This window comes from Eulemur rufifrons, chromosome 7, assembly GCF_041146395.1.
Source record: "Eulemur rufifrons isolate Redbay chromosome 7, OSU_ERuf_1, whole genome shotgun sequence".
NCBI classification, from domain to species: domain Eukaryota; kingdom Metazoa; phylum Chordata; class Mammalia; order Primates; family Lemuridae; genus Eulemur; species Eulemur rufifrons.
In genome coordinates this window covers 139,782,839-139,797,557 of record NC_090989.1, presented here as the reverse complement: position 1 = coordinate 139,797,557, position 14,719 = coordinate 139,782,839, and the positions used below count along the sequence as shown (strand labels likewise).

Below are 14,719 nucleotides of genomic sequence, written 5' to 3'. Positions count from 1 at the left end.
CTGCTGCATACTTTATATGGGTTCTCTAGGGAAGTATTATTCCCATTTTATAGATGAGAAAATCGAGGCCCTGAGAAATTAAGAAATCCAAGCAAGGATCTGCAGAGAGTAAGTAGCAAAGATGGAATTCAAAACCAGACCCTCATGACCCCAGACTCCCACCCGCCTGGGCAACAACTGTGGATGGGCAATAGCACAGAGGGATACGCCAGAGGGGACGCAGAGGAGGAGGAAAACGGGGTGTAAAGCAGAATCAGGGCAAGTTTCTCAGAGGAGACAGCATTTGGAAGCCACGAAGGATGGTGAAAGTTCTGAAGTAGAAGCACGGTCCTGGTGGAGGGCACAGCAAAACAAAGGCCTGGTGACACACCTGACCTGTGTGGGATACCGGCCACTCAGGGGAAAGCAGACTAGGCTGAGTTCACTTAGGTCCCTGTTCAAGATAAATAAGCCTCTTTTAAGTAAACATTGTGCTGGTTAGGAAACATGACGCATTCCTCATCTATGGGATTGGCAAGAATTCAAAGGTTTCATAACCCTGCTGGTGAGGCTGTGGGGAAACAGGCTGCTCACATGCCTGCTGACCAGAGTGCAAAAGGGCACGGCCTTCGGGGAGGACAAATCTGGGAGTAGCCACCAAAATGGGATGCATTTACCCTTGATCCAGCAACCCCAGTTCTGGGATCTATCCCACAGATACACCTGCACAAGGAAGAACGACACGTGAATGGGCTTACATACCAGCACAGTTTAATAGCAACAGAGTGGAAACAAGTACCCAACAATAGCGGGCTGGCTTCATTGACTGTAGCGCCTCCACACCACGGAATGCTACACAGCTGCCACACTGAGGACAAACTCCACTGATCCAGAGATCTCTAGGATATCTATACAGGTTAAATACATATATATACACACACATACATATATTCCTATGTGTGTATGTATACATATATCCTGTACATATATCAGGATATCTATATACATAACTCTCTCTATATATCTTTATCAGGATATCAATCTATCAGGATATAGAACTGTCTACCTATCAGGATATACATATCAGGAAGAGAAACTGGGTAGACTGCTGCTATTTATTCAAAGAAAGGGGTGGGAAATAAAAATACATGTTCACATTTGCCTCTATTTCCATAAAGCAGTGGTTCTCAACTGGGGGTGATTTTGTCCCCCACAGGGCATTTGGCAACATGGTGGAGACATTTTTGATTGTCATGACTCAGGTCAGGGGAAGGGGGGGTGTTACCGGCATCTAGTGGGTAGAGACCAGGAATGCTGCTAAGCATCCCACAACGCACACCACAGCCCCTGCAACAAACAATTATCCAGCCCAAAATGTCAATAGTTTCAAGGTTGAAAAACTCTGGCCTAAAGAAACAATAGAAGGATAAACAAGAAATCTAAAGCTGTCGTAAAAGGTAGGGTTAATGGCATGGGGGAGGGGCATAGCAAGATTTCCGTGCACAGCTTTCCATACTTTTGAACCACGTAGACATAGTACCTAGTCTATGCCTATTTGAAAACTGAGTTTAAGAAAAGGGAAACACAAAGTTGTAATGTATGGGAAACACGAGAGGCTTTAGATTGGGAGGCAGCTGGGTTTTCAAAATCTCACAATGTGTCCTTATCTCTTGGCCCATCTTCTTATCTGTAAGGCATCTATAGGAGCTGAGCTCAAGGTCCCTTTGAAATCTCCAATTTCAAAATCTCCTCCAATTTCAAGCTGCCCTGCACAATGGAGTGACAATCCAGGGTGATGTGGATTGAACGTGGGAGGCAGGCATTTCTACCACACACACACTCACGCTCATGAATGCTCAGATTCTTCGGAATATTTTCTCCACTAGAAAGACATGGAACAGTCTTTTATCCAGAGCAAGCTGTTAAAACTCAAACCACAAGGGAAGTCTAGACAAAAGATTATGAGAGCTATGGATCTGTTGGGGTTTAAGTAGATAGAATCTTACCTAACTTATTTTTTCAATTTCCAAGAAATGTTTAATCACCAGGTAATTAAAAACAACAGTACTACAGACTATGAAACTAGTTACCACTAGGTATACCTAGAGTGGCAGCAACGGCCAATAATAAATGCTAGGAACCAGGTTTAATGAGGCAGGGTTTGGGACCCAGGCCCTGTAGTACCCAGGTCACTGGCTTAACTCGCCACATACCAGGCAGGTGCTGGGTGTCTCAGGTTTTCTGGTGGGAAAAGCTCAATTCAAGAAATAAGGTTTCCAGATTCATTCCTTTCTCTGGATTCAGCGGTGACCATCCGGTGTGGCCACTACTCCTTCCTGTACGGTAGCGTGGGAGAACGCAATCTGAACTGACATGCTACCTGCTTCACTTTCCAGTTACGTGGCTTTAGATGAGTTACTTAACTTTTCTGAGCCTCAATTACCTCATCATATAATGGGGAAATTAACTCCTGGAATTGTTTTGAGGGAATTAATTGCTTAATGACTTGTCAACAGTTGGCCTTCAAAAAGTATTTTTCTCTACTCAAATTCATCTTTGCCTCTCACCTCCCATCTAGCCTACAAATTGCTAGTGACAGAACCTTGAAAACAAAATCCTCATCGTATCCCATCCCTATTCAAACTTCTGATGGCCCATTTTAGTGTTTCTCCATCTTGCACAGCGCATGGGCCTCGTTAAAAGTAAAAATAATTCTTAAAGCAACCCTCGGTGATGGCCAAGTTGTGTAACGTCTGTATGAATAGAAAAAAACCAAACCAAATTTGCAAATTAAATAGAATACAAAACCACAAACCCAGTGAAATCCAAATCAACAACACTAGCTATTTTTATGAAACTAGACTATTGTTTGCAACTTAAACAGAGTGCTGAGAGAAGCTGTGTAGGTTCTTTCGGGTTTACCAAGTCCATGCCCTCTGACATATCCTATGTGACCATAACACATCCCATGTAATTCTCCAACTACTTTAGCCTTGCTGGGCTGTGACATTACTTGGCCTCTACTTGGTCTAACCAGATACTTACATAATTGGTCTGCCTTATACCTTTGTCACTAACCCATGACAAATTATTACAACTCAGCACCAAGGTGACTACAAACACAAACACAAGCGTATGTCCAGAATCACCTGGCAGCCCTTGGGTAAATTTAAAATCCCAGAATTTGCTTATATCACTAAAATAACACAAAAAAATTATTTTTAAATCCCTGAAAATACAAACACTGGCCCTAGCCTGAGAAATGCCAGCATGTTGGATCAAGCCTAAACTCCATGCTCTGGCACCAAAGTCCTCCAAATTTGATCTTGAATTATCTGTTTCACATATAACACGTTTTAGAAGCAAATTAATATACATGCATATTATCCATACCCACACAAAATTGTTCTGAACTGTAATTATATTAAATGTGTTTATTTGGGAAAGAACTGACATCTTTATAATACTGATATTTCCCACTCATGAATATGTTATAGCTTTCCATTTATTTAGATCTTTATCTTTCAATGAAGTTTCATAGTTTTGCTCCATAAAGGTCACAGATATAAGTTTTAAAACTTATATTTGCAAACTGTTTACTACTTGTACACAGAAATGGAACTGACATTTGTATGATGATCTTATATTGAGCAATCTTGCTGAACACTGTAATTCTAGTCATTTGTAAACTTTCTTGGATTTTCTTTGAAGATAATATTGACTATGAATAATGACAGTTTGGTTTCTTTCTTTCCAATCGTTATATTTCTTATTCTCATCTTACTACACTGGTTAGGACCTCCAATACTATGATGAATATAAATGGTGATAGTGAACATCTTTATGTTCCTGATCGTAGGGAAAGCTCTAATGTTTCATCACTAAGTATGTCTTTGCTGGAGGTTTCGGTGGCTGGTCCTACATTTTCTATGCATCCATTTCAGTCAGACTGGCTTTCTTGTCTTCTTGTTAATATACCATTAACAGCATATTGGTTAGGACAAATTAGGATGAACAAGAAAAACAAAGAAAAAAAAATAAAAAACCCCCAGCATATTGGCATCATTGCTAGTATTATCATTTCAGATAATATTTTGAGTATTGGGATCAGTACTTACTATTCATTCTTTCTCCTCTCCTAGGCTGCAAGGACCTCTCCCTTCGTTTCTACTATTTATCCTTCAAGATCCCTTTCAGATTCCATTCCCTCCAGGAAGCCTTCTCTGGTGTCTCAGAGACACCATGGCTCTCTGAAGCCTCCTGACTTCATACTCATTTGGGGAAATGCCATCAGAGTTTGTCTGAAAGACCAGCACAGCTCAAACTTGAGGCCCAATGGACAATTCTGTTTAACACACATAGTGTTGGCTAATACAGTGTTTTGAGAATTTTAAAAAAGGTTAATCAGGAGATTTTAAATTAAATTTCAAATTTAGGGCTTCTCTGAAAAATCAGAAGATTTGCTATCATTGGGCCCGTCATTTCTCCGTGGGCACAATTAGCTGTAGCCAAGTACCAGTGCCCTCTTCAGGTAGAAATTGCAATCTCTGGTTCACCACTAACCCACTGCTCCTTATTGCCTGCTTTGCTCATTTATGCTGCCTGCCTGGCCCCCATATGCAGGTGATTTTGTGACTTCTGGTATAAAAGAAACTGTGGGCAGGTATGGTGACTTATGCCTGTAATCCTAGCACGTTGGGAGGTCGAGGTGGGAGAGTCACTTGAGCCCAGGAGTTCAAGGCTGTAGTGAGCTATGATGGTGCCATGGCACTCTAGCCTGGGTAACAGGGCAAAACTCTGTCCAGAAAAGAATGAAAAGAAAAGAAAACAAAAGAAATTGCAAGACACAAAGTATCAGGACTCTGGTTTTGTCACTTGCTGGTATGATCTTATCTTAGGTAAGTCACTAATTCTTTGAGCCGTGGTTTCCTCACCATGAAAATGAGCTAATGACTGGACCTCGGCTAATTCATAGTTGTAGGAAATTCAAATGAGATAGCCTACTGGAAACCAAAAAGTGCTTTAGAAATGACAGCTGTATTTTTGTCTAATTCAGATGTATGAAAGTCAGTTCCTCAACTAAATTGTAAGCTCCCTGACAGCAAGACCTGTCATCTAAAACTCTGTGTTTGCAGAGTCTTGAACACGGAGAGAAAAAGGTGTTGTGAAAAGACCATGGATGGTAGTGACGGGCCAACCGTGTTCAGATTCCAGCTCTAGCCATGTGGTATCTGGCAAGTGACTTAATCTTCCAGAACCTTAGTTTTACGATCCATAATAACACATGTCAAGTAAAAAGAATATACCATGTGAATTAAGATTTTGCAAATACTTTTTTTAAAAAAGCTACAAATGGATCACCTATCTCTTTCTTGCCAAACTTCAAATACGCAATGTTGCTTTGTGGGGGTCAGTTGGCATATGAATTTCCAGATTCTTTAGTGGTTTTCTCTATAATCCTACCAATAGCCTCCAGTTAATTTTCTTATCTCCTTCACTCACAACAAAAGTCTGAATCAAAATCTCTTCTGCCATCCTTTTTGATTTGAGCATCTCTCTAAGGTTGAGGTAATACATAAAAGTAAGTGATATACATAAAATAATGTGTAATTTTATTCAAAGAATAGTTTTCTAAAATATTTATTCTGATTCTACCTATCTAATCAACCTCAAAAAGTATTTATGTGTTGTACTAAAGCTTTATCTCCCCAACTTTAATTTAACCTTACTTTGAATTAACACCCTCTTGTAACTCCTATCATAAAGACAAAACATTAAACATTACTATATTTTGCCCAATTTATACTAAAATTTATTTGAACACTACAAAAATAATTCACCCAGTAATCATTTAATAGTATTAACACCTGAAGTGTTTCAAGATTTTAAGAGTAAGGGCAGGCCGGGCGCGGTGGCTCACGCCTGTAATCCTAGCACTCTGGGAGGCCGAGGTGGGTGGATCGCTCGAGGTCAGGAGTTTGAGACCAGCCTGAGCAAGAGCGAGACCCCGTCTCTACTAAAAATAGAAAGAAATTATATGGACAACTAAAATATATATACAAAAAATTAGCCGGGCAGGGTGGTGCATGCCTGTAGTCCCAGCTACTCGGGAGGCTGAGGCAGTAGGATCGCTTAAGCCCAGGAGTTTGAGGTTGCTGTGAGCTAGGCTAACGCCATGGCACTCACTCTAGCCCGGGCAACAGAGTGAGACTCTGTCTCAAAAAAAAAAAAAAAAAAAAAAAAGAGTAAGGGCAATATCACATTGGTCCCCAACCTGTTTAGGAACAAAATATCTGGGGGTTTTAGGTAAAACTTTGAAAAAAAAATTATTTGTGACTTTGTGTCATGTTAATTCTGATAAAGACAAAAAACTGAAGAAAAACTTCAAATTGAGAGGAGTGGCTCTGTGTATTTGTGTGTGTGTCTGAAAGAATGGAGACGATCCTACCTCATCTAGATTCAAACATTATAGAAGGTACCCAATCAAAATGGTGGCTAAGTGCCAGGTACCTTAATATATTGTTTCGTTTTAGTCCTCAAAGCAACCTTTTAATGCATTAGGTCAGTATAACTACCTCAGGCAGAAAAAGGAATTTAATGGCTATTAGCTAATCCAAAATAAAAGCAGCAAGGCAGCCACGAACATGACCCCACTGCACATCACCATCACACTTTATTTTTTTATTTTCATTTTTTCCAGAGGCGCTATCTGGAGAACCATTACACTTTTACAGCAGAGGAAACTGAGTTTCAGAGGGCCTGAGGGACCTGTTCAAGCTCAGAGCTGAGAGGCTGTACAGGCAGGGTGTGAGCCCATCTGAACTTTCCAGCAGACAAGGGCACCTGGAGAACACTCTGCAGCCTAGAGCCAGGAACACGTCTGCTGCATTTCCATATGGGAAACGTGCCGAGCCTACAAAGCTTCCCGAGGAAAATCGAGGCTGGGTTTACTTAGGCTACAGGAGCAGCTGCCTTCCCCACCCATTGCACAGATCCACTGTTGTGGAGAACATTAACTTTGCCACCAAAGTATCTAGTTTCCACAGCTTCTGTGTGTGCCTGTGGCCGGCAGCCTGGAGAGCGGGCTTGCCCAAAATGGCAGTGCTTACCGTGGTGAACACACTGCGGCCTGCTGCCTATTTTTGTACGGCCCACAAACTGAGTGGTTTTTATATATTTAAGTGGTTAAAAAAAAGAGAATATTTTGTGACATGAAAACTATATGAAATTGAAATTTCGGTGTTTGTACAAACTTTTTTTAAAGACTTAAAATTTTTAATTTTAAATTTCATATTTAAATGTGCCACATGCATTCATTTACATAGTGTCTTGGCTGCATTTGTGCCACAGTAGCAGAGGCGAATAGCTGCGACAGAGACTTCGGGCCTGCGAAGCTGAAACGTTACTATCTGGCCCTTGACAGGAAAAGTTTGCCGCCCCTGGAGTTGGGAGTTTGATCTCCAGCAGGCCCTGAGCTTTACCTACATTGCGTGTATTTAATTCTCCCAGTGTCCTGAGGAGGAGGTATGGTCCTCACTGCAGCACCGACAGGACAGCCTCAGAGAGTTTAATGCCCATAATTATTCTTTCATCCAAACATTTGAATATAAAAAATGGGTGCCAGGCACTGTGCTGGGCGCTGGGGAATTTAGCAGTGAACATAACAGACATGACTTTTGCTTTCGAGGAGTTTCTGTTCCCATGGGGGAGAAAGGCAAAAATGCAAATATGTAGCTAACAATCACATTAAGTGCCAAGAGAAAAAGGCACCACTCAGCAGGGATAACGTGGGATTGAATCCAGCTGTTGCTAATGCCCTGCTTTTTAAGAACTTTTAATTCTAAATTATAGACTCATAAGAAGTTGCAAAAACAGTACAGAGTGATCTTATATAGCCATCACCCAACTTCTCCAATAGTGGCATCTTACACAGCTATAGTACTTTATCAAAACCAGGAAAGTGACATGGACACAACACACTTAACTAGTCTATACTGTGTTTACATAGATCTCACCCATTTTTGCATGTACGTATTACTTTTGTGTGTGGTCTATCTTTGTGTATAATTATATGGAAGGCCCCTGCTTCTCACTACTGTATTACATAACCTCAAATCAAACCACCTCCAGCATATACACAATGCTGCCCTAAAAGCAGTAATATTTAGGGACTGTTCTCTACCTTCTCTAAGGGATCTCTGTCCTTGGATCAGGTCAGATGACCAGAAGGTATGTTCTGTGATCGCCTTAGCTGGGGCCTCTGAGACTCTCCATCAAACTGTCCTTCAAAGTCAGGACCTCAACTTTCCCCTTTATGAGGAAAGGCCACATGAATCTGGTGTCTGCATTTCTCCTAAGTTTTCTTGAGAACAAGACCCAGGACGTTGCTCAAAACTCCTAATGTAACTGCCCACATGACAGAACTCCCAAAATAGAGCCAGGAAAAAACAAAAACAAAAACCTCTCCCTCAAACAACTGACAGGCTTCTTCCTTTCCAGTAAGGAGAACTGTAATACCATTCATTTGTTCAGTGAAATATTTATTGCGTTCCTGCTGGCTTCCAGGTATGGGAGTACAAAGATGAATAGACACAGTTCATGCCCTCTGTGAGCTGTGATCCCAGCTAGGCAGGTGGTAGGGACAGACACGAATCATCTAGAATGTCTACTAAAAGTCCTATGTCCACTCTTAAAATGATGCTATATAATCAGTTACTTGGATTTTTCAACAAAAAACACAACCAGTTGCGGTGGCTCACACCTGTAATCCTAGCACTTTGGGAGGCCAAGGCAGGAGGATCACTTGAAGCAAGGAGTCTGGAATCAGCCTGGGCAATAGCAAGACTCGTCTCTACTAAAATAAAAATAAAAAAATTAGCCAGGCATGGTGTTGTGCACCTTCAGTCACAGCTACCCAGGATGCTGAGGCAGAAGGATCACCTGAGTCTAGGAGTTGGAGGCTGCAGTGAGCTGTGATGAGGCCACTACACTCCTGCCTGAGTGACAGAGCAAGATCTCATCTCAAAAAAACAAAAAGCCATAACATGATGACTAAAGGGAAAAAAATTATGGGCGATAATGCAAACGCTAGTAACAGGTGAAGACAGGTGAAGTGCTGGGTGGGGAGGAGCACCCGCGCCCTGATCCCCCAGGCACCCGGTTTGCAGAAAGCATCGGGCTGCGTGCGATTCTCCATCACTGTCCCGGGCTGAACTCCCAGGGCTCACCTACTGCTTCCTCCGGTTCTTTCAGGTCCTATTTTTTTTTTCACTTCTGTTTTGTTAATCTAAGTGTATATTTGTGTGAGGGTCTATGTATACTCATAAAGCTCCTTCAAATCCTTTTTGGAAAGAAGTAGGCTATAAATATTTACAAATGGACTTTCAGAAAAGACACGAAAGACACCTGAACATACGGAGAGCGCTGTTTTCTGGCCATGAACTAACAGCATATTTGAGTGCCTGCCTGGACTGCCTCACTTCTGCATTATTCCCCGTCACGGCCTCCCTGACACCTCAGTTCTCAGAGTATATGGGGGAGGGGGCTGTGCGTGTGCATGTATGAAACAGGCTGAAGATGTGTTTAGTGTCAAGATAAATCCTTGGAGCCAGAGATCGTGAACATCCTGCTGGGTGAGGGGGACACATACAACCACCCACTGCCCAGCCTGAAATGCCAACAAGCGCCATCATCTGTTCTGTGTGCGGGGCAGGAAGCTAACTCCCCTATCATGTGCTGGTCACTTTGCATATGCCCCCTACAGGTGGGAGCCTTGTCTACAGGGCAAGCCCGCCAACGCCTACTGTAGTTCCCCACCGCGACTACAGAACAGAAACCACAGCAAGAGCTCAAGAGACGGTGGCTCATGGGTGGGGAGGAGTCCATTGGCCCCGCAGTGGGGTCCAGTGCCACTCTTTGCCTTTAAAAAAAAAAAAAAGATACTGGCTCAGTCTGAAAAGAAGAAACTCAAATGGCCTTTCTCCCAATTAGAGCCCATTTGCAAAGTTTTGCTGTACCACATGTAGATATTATAGAGAAAACACAGACTGTCCCAAGGTGTGCAAAGAAAGAGGTAAATACCGTAACAACAGTAACAGCGAACACTAGCTGACCATGTGCTTCCCTAGGGCTTGGGCTAAGGCAGGTTTCTCAACCTTTTTTTCCATTTTTCATTCCCCAATCCCCCAGGAACCTTTCTAAAAATTTCTTCTCCTCTCATGAAATTTTTTTTTTCTTTCAGCAAATATTTAGCACCCATTATGTACAAGGAGCTATTTTAAGCCCTGGGGTACAGCAATGAAAAATACAGTTTCTACTCTCATACAGCTCGTGTTCTAGTGGGAGTATCAGACCAAAAAAATAAAATAACATAACACAACATAAAATAAAATAAAATAAAAAGCACATATGTAAGATGGTGATAAATATCTAGGGGAAAATGAGGCAGGCTAAGGGAATAAGGGTTTACTTAGTGTTCGGGGAAAGGAGGTACTGCAACAAGACACACAGGTATCTGGGGAAGGTTGGGTCTAGGCAGGGGGAAGAGAAAATGCAGATGCTTAAAACTGGAGCACAAACCTCTGTGTCACAAAAGGAGCAAGAGGCCAGAGCCTTGACCCAGGAGGGAACCAGGATATGAGATGAGAGAGGTAAGGGAGGGTCCTGGGGGGTCTTGTAAATTGAACAGACTTTGGCTCTTACTCCAGATGCGATGGGAAGTGGAATAACATGACACATCTTACCGGGATCTCTCTGGCTGCTGTGCTGAGAGCAGACTGGGGGTGGGGCGTAGAAGCAGGGAGATCCGTTAAGAAGAAATTATAAAAATAAGACAAGAGAGGATGTTAGTTTGGCTGAGGGTGATAATACTGCAAGTGGTGAGAACTAGAAACATTCTTGGTAGATTTTTTTGAATTTTTTTCTAATGTAGCCAAATCATCATTCTCATAGCTAAAAATAATGAGCAATAATTATTTACTATCAAATACCTAGTCAACATTCAAATGCCCCTGATCATCTCGTAATTATTTTGTTGTGTTTTGTGTCAATATCCAAAAAAGGTACATATGTTGTAACCGATTGACATTTGTCTCTTAAGTCTCTCTTAATCTATAGTTGTCTCTCTCCTCCATTACTTTCTTTTTCTTTAAAATTTGTTTTTTGAAACAACTGCATCATTTGTCCTGTAGACAGTCTGGATTTTGCTGACTGCATCCTCACGGGTTCTTTCATATGTTTCTCTGTCCTCCGTATTTCCCAAATTATTGGTACTTGGCGTTTGTTGCCTGTGAGACCTACCAGAAAAGATGGTAAGTAGGTGTATACAAATCTGGAATTTAGGGGAGAGGTCTAGGCTGGAGATAGAAACTGGGAGTCACAGACCTGCAGAGAGAGTTTAAAGCCATGGTTCTGGAGGAGATTCCAGGGAGGGAATGAGTGTAGACAGACAAGGTTCTCAGACCAGAGCCCTGGCATTTCCGTGTTTAGAGTTAAGGAGATGAGGAGGTACCCGGAAAGGAAATGAGGTGCACATCCAGTGAGATAAGAGGCCAAATTGAGGACAGTTACCCCTGAAGCCAAGAAAAGAAGGCATTTAAAGAAGGAGGGAGTTGTCAACTGTATCAATATGGTCCACAGGCTCAGTAAGAGGACTGAAAGTTGACCACTGGGTTTGGCAAAGTAGAAGTCACTGGTATCCTTGGTAGGAGTCAATTGAACGAAGTAGTGACAAGACTCAACCCACTTGGAGTGGGTTCAAGAATGGATGCAATGAGAGGAATTAGGAAGTAAAGACAACCCTTTTAAGAAGCTTTGTTGCAAAGGGGACAGAGAAAAAAAGTGACAGGAGGCAAATGAGACCTGGAGGGGAAATCTGTTATTGTTTTCAAGACGGCATCCACCACAGCAAATTCTCCCCAGGAAACTGTAACATCACAGATAAACTGGGTATCTATTTTGGTACTACATGTATATATGCACTTTATCATAAAAAAAGATATCTCTCCCCAACCCCAAGAACCAGCTTTCATTGCCTTGCAAGCAACACTGCCCCTGTTGAGAACATATGTGCTAAATTAAGCAAAATGTTCCAAGAGAAGACAAGACTCCAGCTGCCTGACTTCCTACTTTCCTTAATGTAAAACAAGAGTTCTTTCACTGGCTAAGAGAAATGTTTTCAGGCACAGTATGGCCAATAGAGATGTCCAGGGAAAACAGAGGTTATAGCTAAACTTGTGCTTCTCCGCAAAATCCTGCCATGGTGGGGCTAAAGATACCTTCATATTCTAATTGCCACACACAGGAGCGTCAAACCTGAGGGTTGTCCCTATGCCGAGATGGGGTGGCTGGGTTGGGTCCCGCAATAACTCCCTCTAGAAACAGTTGAGTGCAGTGAATTAAGAGCCTACCATTTGGAGTTGGAAAGACCTGGTTTGAATCCCATTTCTGCCACTTCCTGGTTGTGACCTTAGGTCACCATAAACCCTTTCAGACCCAGTAGCTTTACCTGTAACATGGGATAAGGGTAGTTCCAAATGTAGTTGGCACACGTCTTTGCCTGTTGCATCTCTCCTTGGAGACTCCCTTTCCTGCAATGTAATTTGAGTAGGGCTGACTCCACCTGCTGGTCTCAGAAGTAGACAGACCACCCAGGGTGGCCAGAGTACTTACCCCCTGGCCACACTGACTGGACCAGGAATGGCCATGTGACCCAAGCTGGTCAGTCAGGGATTTCCTCTCCGATTGGTTGCCACTATGAAGTGCTTGGTTACCACTATAAAGAAATAGATTTGTGTTCTTTTCTTCCAGAATCAATAACTTTAAGGAACATGTAAAACTGTGGGTGGCATCTTTGTCATCATGCAGAGAAAGCCTTTCTGAGAATGATGTCTGTACAGAGGGAAGCATGGCCAAGAGATGGAGAGAGACTGAGTCCTGCTATCATCTGAGCTGATTCCAACCACAGCTGAAGCGTGACCCATAGCTCAACTTGCCAGACATGTGAAGCTACAAGTAATCCTCCTTTTTGTTGTCACTGAAGCCAGTTTTGCCAAGTTTCCACAATCTGTACTGCAAAGGCCATGACTAATATACTATTTCACTGTAGGGTACTAAAAATAATGTTTATAAAAGTTCTAGGAAGTGTCTTTCTCTGAATGAGCACTCAGTAAATGGTACTGATCGTTAGTGTATTATATGTTTGCGGTCCCCAATCCCTGGGCTGCAGACTGGTTAGGAACCGGGCCATACAGCAGGAGCTAAGCAGCGGCAGCAAGCGAGAGAGCAAAGCTTCGTCTGTATTTACAGCCGCTCCCCATCGCTCCCATCACCGCCTGAGCTCCACCTGTTGTCAGATCAGCGGCAGCATTAGATTCTCACAGGAGCACGAACCCTACTGTAAACTGGACATGCAAGGGGTCTAGGTTGCATGTTCCTTAGGAGAATCTAATGCCTGATGATCTGAGGTGGAGCTGAGGCAATGATGCTAATGCTGGGGACCAGCTGCAAATACAGATTATCATTAGCAAAGAGGTTTGACTGCACAGAGACTGTAATAAATCACTGTCTCCCATTACCCCCAGATGGGACCGTCTAGTTGCAGGAAAACAAGTTCAGGGCTCCCACTGATTCTGCATTATGATCAGTTGTATAATTATTCATTATATATTACAATGTAATAATAATAGAAATAAAGTGTGCAATAAATGTGCTTGAATCATCCTGAAACCACCCCCCTCACTCCCTCTCACCCCCTGGTCCGTGGAAAAACTGTCTTCCATGAAACTGGTCCCTGGTGCCAGAAAGGTTGGACACCACTGTATATACCAAGTGCTGTGCTAGGCAGCAAGTATATAAAGGCAAGTAAACTAAAAGGTGCTATGTAAAATTAGCAATTTATACATAAGGATGTGACAACAGAGAGAGAACTCAATTTGGGATAGGAAGCAGGGGGCTGAGTAATCCTGAGAAGGAGTTTGCCAAGCCTGAAGGGGGAGAAGGCAATTCAAAACAGAGGCAACCACAAGTATAAAAGCATAAAGGAGCTTTGAAAGAGATTATCAAGGTATAGGTGATAATGCAACCTCAAATGTCTACAGGGACCGAGCAGGTAACATAAATGAGTGAAATACATCATGTATAAGGCAATCAGTGGCAATGACTCTTGGTGTCAGTCACGGGAAGACTGGAGAGAGCCGGAGACTGCAGCAAACAGGAGTGTGCAAGGCCCACCGCAGCACAGAACAGAGTTGTCCATACTATCCACGCTCACCTTTAGTAATAAGCAAGTTTTAGCTATTCTCATGACCACATGGATAAAGTCCACATTTCCCCAGGCTCATCCCCAGCCAGATGTGGCCATGCTTGTATGTCCTGACCAATAGGATGTGAGAGGAAATGATACATGCAACTTCCAGGTTGGGTCTTTTTTTTTTTTTTTTTTTTTTTTTTTGAGACAGAGTCTCACTCTGTTGCCCAGGGTAAGCGGTATCATCATAGCTCACTACAACCTCAAACTCCTGGGGTCAAGGGATACTCCTGCTTCAGTCTCCTGAGTAGCTGGGACAATAGGTGCAGCCACCATGCCCTGCAAATTTCTTTTTCTATTTTTAGTAGAGACAGGGTCTTGCTCTTGCTCAGGCTGGTCTCAAAATTCCTCAGCTCAAGCAGTCTTCTCGCCTCGGCCTCCCAGGATACTACAATTATAGGCATGAGCCACCTCGCCAGTCCCAGGTGGGGTCTT

At 42.7% G+C, this 14,719-nt stretch overlaps 1 protein-coding gene and 1 pseudogene across 2 annotated transcripts in view; one reads left to right on the top strand and one right to left on the bottom strand.

Moving 5' to 3' along the window:
* The window catches only part of CMTM8 (CKLF like MARVEL transmembrane domain containing 8), a 102,407-nt gene that overhangs the window by 61,142 nt on the left and 26,546 nt on the right, over nucleotides 1–14,719 (bottom strand). The window lies entirely within an intron of this gene.
* LOC138387763 (ATP synthase subunit ATP5MJ, mitochondrial pseudogene) overlaps nucleotides 1–14,719 on the top strand; it is a 39,123-nt pseudogene that overhangs the window by 806 nt on the left and 23,598 nt on the right.